The sequence below is a fragment of the Cupressus sempervirens genome, chromosome 3 (assembly GCF_028749045.1).
Source record: "Cupressus sempervirens isolate cs-2001-9-10 chromosome 3, ASM2874904v1, whole genome shotgun sequence".
Taxonomy (NCBI): domain Eukaryota; kingdom Viridiplantae; phylum Streptophyta; class Pinopsida; order Cupressales; family Cupressaceae; genus Cupressus; species Cupressus sempervirens.
The window spans coordinates 762,181,229-762,189,115 of record NC_143120.1 but is presented as its reverse complement, the minus strand read 5'-3'; the positions used below and the strand labels follow the sequence as shown (position 1 = coordinate 762,189,115).

At 29.0% G+C, this 7,887-nt stretch overlaps 2 pseudogenes; one reads left to right on the top strand and one right to left on the bottom strand.

Annotated features, from left to right (window-relative positions):
* Positions 1-219: 219 nt before the first annotated feature.
* Positions 220-804, bottom strand: LOC149569042 (uncharacterized; annotated as a pseudogene).
* Positions 805-3,709: 2,905 nt separating this feature from the next.
* Positions 3,710-4,622, top strand: LOC149569041 (eukaryotic initiation factor 4A-1-like; annotated as a pseudogene).
* The last annotated feature ends 3,265 nt before the right edge of the window (positions 4,623-7,887 follow it).

Sequence of the window (7,887 nt, the reverse complement as noted above, 5' to 3'; positions counted from 1 at the left end):
GCTTGCTAGTTTGCCTTTTCCAAATGCTTAATAAGTTTGAACCTACTATTATTTTAAATATTTTGAAATGCATCAATTAGTTATCAATTGATCCAACTTGTTTAGACTATCTATAATGAGAAGATGCAATAAAGCATCTTATCCCTCACCTTGAGCATCGTGATGGAGAATTTGTTTCTCAAATACATGGTGAAGTACTCAATGCATTGTATATTCTTTTTAAGATAAATAAGAGAAGACAAAACACACAAAAGAAAATGGCTCAAATCCAACATAAGGACCCAAAGGATTCATTTGTCCTTCCATGGGATAATGTCATGGAATTGGAACAATAGGATATCTATAAGGTATGTGCATGTGGATTGGCATGGGCATCTACATTGGTTCCTCCCTATGATTTTAAAGAAATGTTGATCCACTACATTATGAGGAACTAGAGTAGATGTGAAGAGTTGATCAAAAGTGAAAATCCTTCATTAGAGAGCCCCTGCATCTTCTTAAGATACAGTCTATGCTTATGTAGATGACTGGCAACATTCTCTTTGGTTAACCCCTCCACATTTATTAGCTACATAATTATCTTTGGCACTACAATTTTATGCCCAAATGAGAAACCACATCAAAAAAATTCTTATAAAGATGGGGAAACCAAACCAACCTATGTCTCTTTAGGGTTCTTGTGGACTAGTCATTAGTTGAGTTCTCATAACGAAAAGATAAGGATTCTTTTCTCTTTATAGTTTCTTCACTCCTTTCCTTCTTAGCCCCAAAAATGTCATCACTAGTCTCTTCAAGGTTAGACATTGAAGAGACTTTAGGTTTACATTTAATTATCATAGTAGCCCTAGATGAGAGTTTTATTGGTTAACCTTCAAATGAAAATATCTTTCTTGGTACTGTAAGAAATTGAATGGTATAATACTAAAGAAGAAAAACAAATTGGACTTGGCCATCTTTTGTGTAATGAATTAATACAATTGTAGGTTTGCCTTTGATCTCCTATAAGTATTGTATGTTCATTTATCCAAACCTTTACTCTCCCTTTGTTCATGGATAGATTTTTCTTTTATTAGGTGTCCAATCTTCTCAAGGGGACTTTTGTATCATTTTACATAGAACTTTGTGTAAACACTGCCTTTCCACTTGAAAGAGTAGGGCTAGTTGACAACTTGGATATTTAGGTGTGCCATTCATTTGTTCTAACTTCTAACTATAAATGTGTGTTATTTTTTTTTAATAATTGAACAATGATTTCAAAAGAATGGTAACCCAACCAAAAAGAGTACTTCCATTGACTTATAATGAATTGTAAATAGGAAGGAATCATTGTTTGATGGTCATATTTGAGGATGTTAAAGTAGTGTTAGGAGACATTGTATGAAAAGTGTATTGAGTGATCTTGATATGATAGAGCTTTATTTACAAAAATAAATGCCTTTGATTTTGTTAGGAAGAGCATATCATGATGGTTGGGGATGGAAATGAATACTAGGTTACTTTGGAGTTGTCAGTGTTGGTTGTATTAATTTGTTCCTTCTTTCCCTTTTTCTATTTAATTTGTTTATTTTTTGCTGAGATGGAGTTCACATTATTTTTGGGTTCCAAATAATTTTAATGCTTTCTACATTTTTGCTTATATACTTCCTCTCCTCTTGGAACATAGGTGGTTGGTTGGTTTTGTAAATTTATGATATTTTTATCAGGATTCAACTATGTATTTTTTGAGTCAAACTCAATGACCCATGTTTCATGAGATGGGTTCTTGTGAACAACTACCCATGAGAATGAGAGATGGGTTCTTGTGAACTACTACTCATGAAACATGGTTCAATAAGTTTGACTAAAAAACTACACAGTTGAATCCTCATAGCAATATAACAAATTTTACTTACTTTGGAAAATATCCTTCTCATTAGTTGGATAAATTTGACAAAAACCATTTCCTTCTAATTGTAAATGTGCATAAACTTTTCTATTTTAATTGAAGAGTTTAGATGAACAAGAAGCCCTAGAGGAGGAAACAATTGGCATGAATTGTCATTTGACAAATCAATGCTCATATTTAAGTTTTTTACCTATGGGAAATGTCTAGATTAATTTTTTTAGTAAAGGCTTTATAACTAGATTTGGAAATCTATTTCTTTGCTTTTTTTTCTTGTTTCCTTTCAATGGTTCAACTCTATTGCAACTCTTTGAATAGGCATGTCTTATTTGGAATTTAATTTGCTATGAATATTTCATAATCCTTCATATCTAGCAACAGTTTGTGGTATCATCTATGACTTCTAGGAAACTCATTTTTTCTCTTTATGTGCATAACTATCAAATAAAACTATAGCTAAAGTTGATGTATCTAACTACTATATTTTATTCAAAACCTCAATCACCAACTACTCATGTTCATGTTATTTTATGCTCTTCTTTTCATTGTAGTTGATGCTTATAGGTATATTTTTATTAATTGTAATTGTACAATATTATAGTCATTCTTATTTATTACTTCTTGTAGATTGCCCCAAATGTGGCAATGCAACTCAGTGCACATTACATGCAACATAAACAACAAAAAAAACAACTAGCAGTTAGGGGGCTTTAGCTCAATCATATATAGCTAAGACATTTGTCTGACCTTTGATTAGTATATTTCCTATACACTATACACAATAGCTGCAACAGGAGCATCAACATCAGCAATAGTTATATCAACAACAATAGTAGTAGTTGCACCATCAGCATCAACAAGCTTTTCATACTCACTAGAGAATGAACTCTAGAGGAAATAATGGCTTGCAAATTCTATTCTATTAGTTAGGCCTTAGTGAATAAATTCAGCTAAATATCAAAAATAAAGATGTCCTAGTTTTTCCCTTTAAGTTGCACACTAACAATTGTGTACCACATCTGAATTATTTCACTCATAGGATGTCTAGCAAATTTAGCAATGGTATATCAAAAAATAATTTAAAAATCATTAATTTGTTATTATTTTAAAGTTAGATGTTGAAATTTTCTATAGCCATAATAAGCTTTAGTACAATGGGGATACAAATTCTTTTAAATAATTGGTTGTTTGTGTGGCATTTTTTATATGTAAAGTTTAATTGACGCTAAAAATAATTGTACGTCAATTAAATGGAACCTTTTTTTCTTGTTTCTTAAGTTGGTTGGAAGTGTATAATGAGGATGCAATGTGGTTTACAATATGCTTGTTGCAAACTTAAAGATAAGGAACTTTATTCTATTTGGGAGGAAGTTATGCTACCTATGACTCTATGGGTTTTCAAGAAAAAATATTGAGGATTTTATGCTTATGGTAAGTGGGAACATTACATTTGCTGCACAATTGTTTTATTTTGATTGCATTGTCAAGAAATACGAGTTATATTTACAAAAAACTTATTGACCAAATGCTAACTTTAAAGAAATGATTTAAATTACTGAATGATAAATTAAAGTGATTAATAGGTTATTTTTAGATGGTATATACCAATTTAGACTGAATTATAAGGTCTTGGTTGTTTGGTGACATCTATTTACACATGATCAACAGGTTTTGAGAAACCCTCTACTATTCAAAAAAGAGGTATTGTTCCTTTTTTCCAAGGTTTTGAAGTTTGTGAATTCTACAACAACTATTTGCAATCTCCAACATTTCTAGGCACTAGTTTTGGCACCAAATTGGGAACTGGCACAATAGATAGAAAAAGTTATGAGGGCACTTGGTGATTGTCTACAAGTAAAATTGCATGCTTGTATTGGAGGAAAAAGCATCTGGGAGGACCTACAAATTCTCTAGTCTAGTTTTCATGTTGTTACGTAGACATCTAGAAGGCATTATAGCATGATGCATCATTGTGCCCTATGCTATGATTACATTGAAATGTTTTTTCTTGATGAAGCAAATGAAATGTTGTCATGTAGATTCAAGGATCAGGTAATATTAGAGCTAAATTTCTAAATTATTAAATTGGTGTTGGATTTAGTCTTATTGAATTTTATTTCCTAAAATATTCATTTTGTTCTTTTCATTTGTTAATTCCTTTTTTATTAGATATATCATATTTTCTACTTGCTCCCTCAAAATCTCAAAGGTGGTGTTTTCTCAATTATAATGTCTCCTGAAGCCCTTAAGATCACAACTATGTTCATTAATAATCCAATCCAGATTGTTATAAAGAGGGATGAGCTTATTCTAGAAGTTATTAAATAGTTCTATGTGAATGTGAACAAGGAGGAGCATAAGCTTGACACTACCTATGATTTGTATAGAATCCCTTAACACATAGTGTGATTTTTATCAATACTAGGAGAAAGGTTAATCAAATCATAGACCAAATGAGATCTAGTGAACACAGAGTGTCTGCAACACATGGTGATATGGAACAGAACACTAGAGATGTCATTATGAAAGAGTTTAGATTTGGTTTGGCGCAAGGTATTGATGTGCAACAAGTTTCTCTTTTTATCAACTATGACATGCCCACACATGCAAAAGGTTATCTCTACCATATTGGTCATTGAATCATAGTGGAAAATTTGATAGGAAGGGTAAGGAAATAAAATGTGTCACATGGTATGACAAGAGAATGTACAAAAGAAATGGGCCTCACCAAATTTCTTAATGGACTCTTTTTGTGGATTAAGGTTCATTTTCCACCTCTTAAAAAAGAGGCCAAAATTAATCAAAAGGGATGATGCCCTTTAGTCAATACTGGTACAGTCTTAAAGAACCCATTTTCTTTAAGCCCATTCTCTAAATTTATCAACAACCGGTAAAAGTACAAATTTGTGTCACCTTTTAGGCTAACTTATCAGAACAATTGAATTTGAGTATTTCTATCTAAAAATCAAATTTTTTTAAACATATGATCTAGATAAATTCATTCTAGCTAAGTTATATATTGTCTCACACTTTTTCCAATTGGAAATGTCTATTCAGTGCATGTTTTATGCTAGCTTGTATTCAATTACTAAAGAAATAAAAATATTTAAGAAAAATGGTGTTTCAATAACTCTTACTATTGTTTATGATTTTTTTAATAACATATGAACACCATTTTATAAAGCTTAGAGTCAAGAATATTCTCATATAGAATTTATAGGTTTTTAATTAGATATGGTATATTGTAATTAAAAAATTCTACAAGCACATATTTTAACACTTGAAAAGATGTCAGTTTTGAGAAAAAAAAATTAAATCATATCAAAAAAATATAAAAAATATATGTCGTTCTAGAGGAGAGAGTCCTTGTCTAGAATGTATAACTTTTCTCCTAGTTAGAATAGATTTTTTTTTAAAAATGTGGTGGGAGATGAAAACTATAGATTTCAAGTGAGTTGAAATTTCAATCATTATAATAGAGAAAATATAGTTCTAAAGCTGATTTTTATTTTTGATTGTTCTAGATATATATGTTATCTATAACATAGTTTGAGATCAAAGGAAAATAGGTTTATTTCCATATATTTTTGTGGTGGGAACTAGACCCCTAATTTTCAGCATTTTTCAGCATCTAAAAGATTATCTATGAAAATTAGGAAAATATATCAATTCTTATTCCAAATAATTATTAAAAATTATAATCCTAAAATTCATCCATTTCTACACATTTCATTAGTTTACTTCATTTTCAAGCTCAAAATAATAATACCAATTTTATGTCATTGAAAATGAACAATTATACTTTTGTTAGTCTTTTCCTTTACAAAAGGGTGACACAAGTTTGTGCTTTTACCCCCTAGAAAAAAAATTAACAATCCAACATTGGGTCGTGACCCTAAGAATTTGTGCATCAATACATTCTTCAGAATGAATGAAGATTTTTTCATTATGAAATCAAGGAGTCTAAGTGGCAGATCACTACCCTTTTCAAACAAAATCAAAGGGACAATAGAGGAGTACCTAGATGGTTTGGGTAGTCATCCAACAACATATAATCTTTGAAGTTTGGATGAAACATTAGTTGCACACTCTTGCTATCTAACAATATGAGAGCCACAAACATCTTTCACAACTGCACATTGTGCAAATAAATTCAAAGCATTTCTCCATTTGAAGTTATGGCCTGAAGAACATTGTATCTAAGATAAGGTTTGGACCAAAAATGCGTCAAAATCAACAAAGGCATGTGAAATTTTTATTTTCCTCCATTCTTCTATCTTGACTGCCTAGTGTTACTTTTTTATTTTTTTTTGATTGGGTAATTATTAATCAAATAAAAAAATTGCATCTCAATAGATGCATATAGATTCCTACCGTGGAACTAAAAATTAATAATTTTTAATGTAAGGTTGTGGAAATTTTAAGGTCAAATTGAAGAAATTGTAATGGGTATATTCATACAATTGTTAGACTAGTTTTATTTAAAATATTGTAAATAAGAAAAATTAGAGTAGTATTTTTGTATAGAAAATTCAATCTTTAATAAAAAATATTATTAAAATTTCAAAATTTTGATGTATTTTTATTTTAATTGGGTAATTAAATTTGAGAATGTGTGAAAGTTAATTTTAATGAATTATTATAACATCTTAATTATATAGCTTCTAAGGAACTAATATAGAGGGTAATGGCTCTTCGACTTTTTGTAATCAATATGAAAAAAGAACCAAAGGATACAATGAAATGACAAAAAAGTAAATAATCTAGTTGAACTTTCAAAAAAGAATAATTAAGGATTTCAAAGGGATGAGATTTTAATATAGGATTTTTTCCCAAAATAGTACATTAAATTGGGATTGGATTTGACACTACAAACATTAAAGCTAGATACAAATAGATGAATTGTTAAATGATGAAAGGTGTCAATTAAGTTGAATAAGGTAAAAAATAAAACTAAAGAATATATACTCAAAAAATTGGTGATGGTACTTCAAAAGAGATCCAAAAAGATATAAATAATTAAAACTTGAAATATAATAAACACTTGTAAAATAACATATATTAACTTCATTTTTTTGAGTTTCTCTTTTATTTTTATTTTTAACTTACAAATTTTCTTCTTCTTTTTTAATATTTTATTTTCTTATTTGTCTGTGGATGTATATATATATACAAAAAAATACAACAAATATGCAAAATTAAATCATTTGATAATATGATCCTTGATCATCATTGATCAAGATAAATATTAAAAGTTAACTGATAGTTCACAAATATTCAAATAAACTATATCATGTATGTCTATGTTAGCAAATCTAATGATTAAGTTAATAATAATAGAATAATAAATATAATGTTAAAATAATTACATAATTAAATATTCATGAACAATATAATATAAGTTAATATGAATATAATAATATAATATTAAAAATACTAAATAATTAATAATAATAATATAATTAGATTAATATCCTTTCTATGTTTATATGAATTACCACTAGAATATAAAATCATTTGAATGGTGATATAACTATAGGATCTAATCACTTATTTAGTCATTTATTTGGTAGTTTTCATAGTTGTTTACATTTTGGTGACTAATAATTAGTGACTAATTATTCAATCACTTCTTTAGTAGTTTATTTAATCACTTCTATTTTGTTCATCTTATGGTTTTACCTAGTTACCAAATTAGTCACTTATTTAGTCACCTAGAACTGTAAATTGCAAAGAAATAGTGGAAAGTGGTTAGTTTTAGTCACCTAACTAAAAGTTTTAGATATGTGACTAAAAGTTTTAGTCACATAGTCACATATTTTCCAAAATGTACTAGTGGAAAAATCCACCTTCTCCCTAGTCTGGTTTGATAACGAACCTATTATGCAAACCTAGATTGGGAGTAAGTGGGTTGAATGTGTTGTCATGTTAAATATGTTTGTGTTTCGGTCAGTTTCGTTATTGCTATGGTTACCTTGTTATAGAGCTAAGCAGGAATTCAGAGT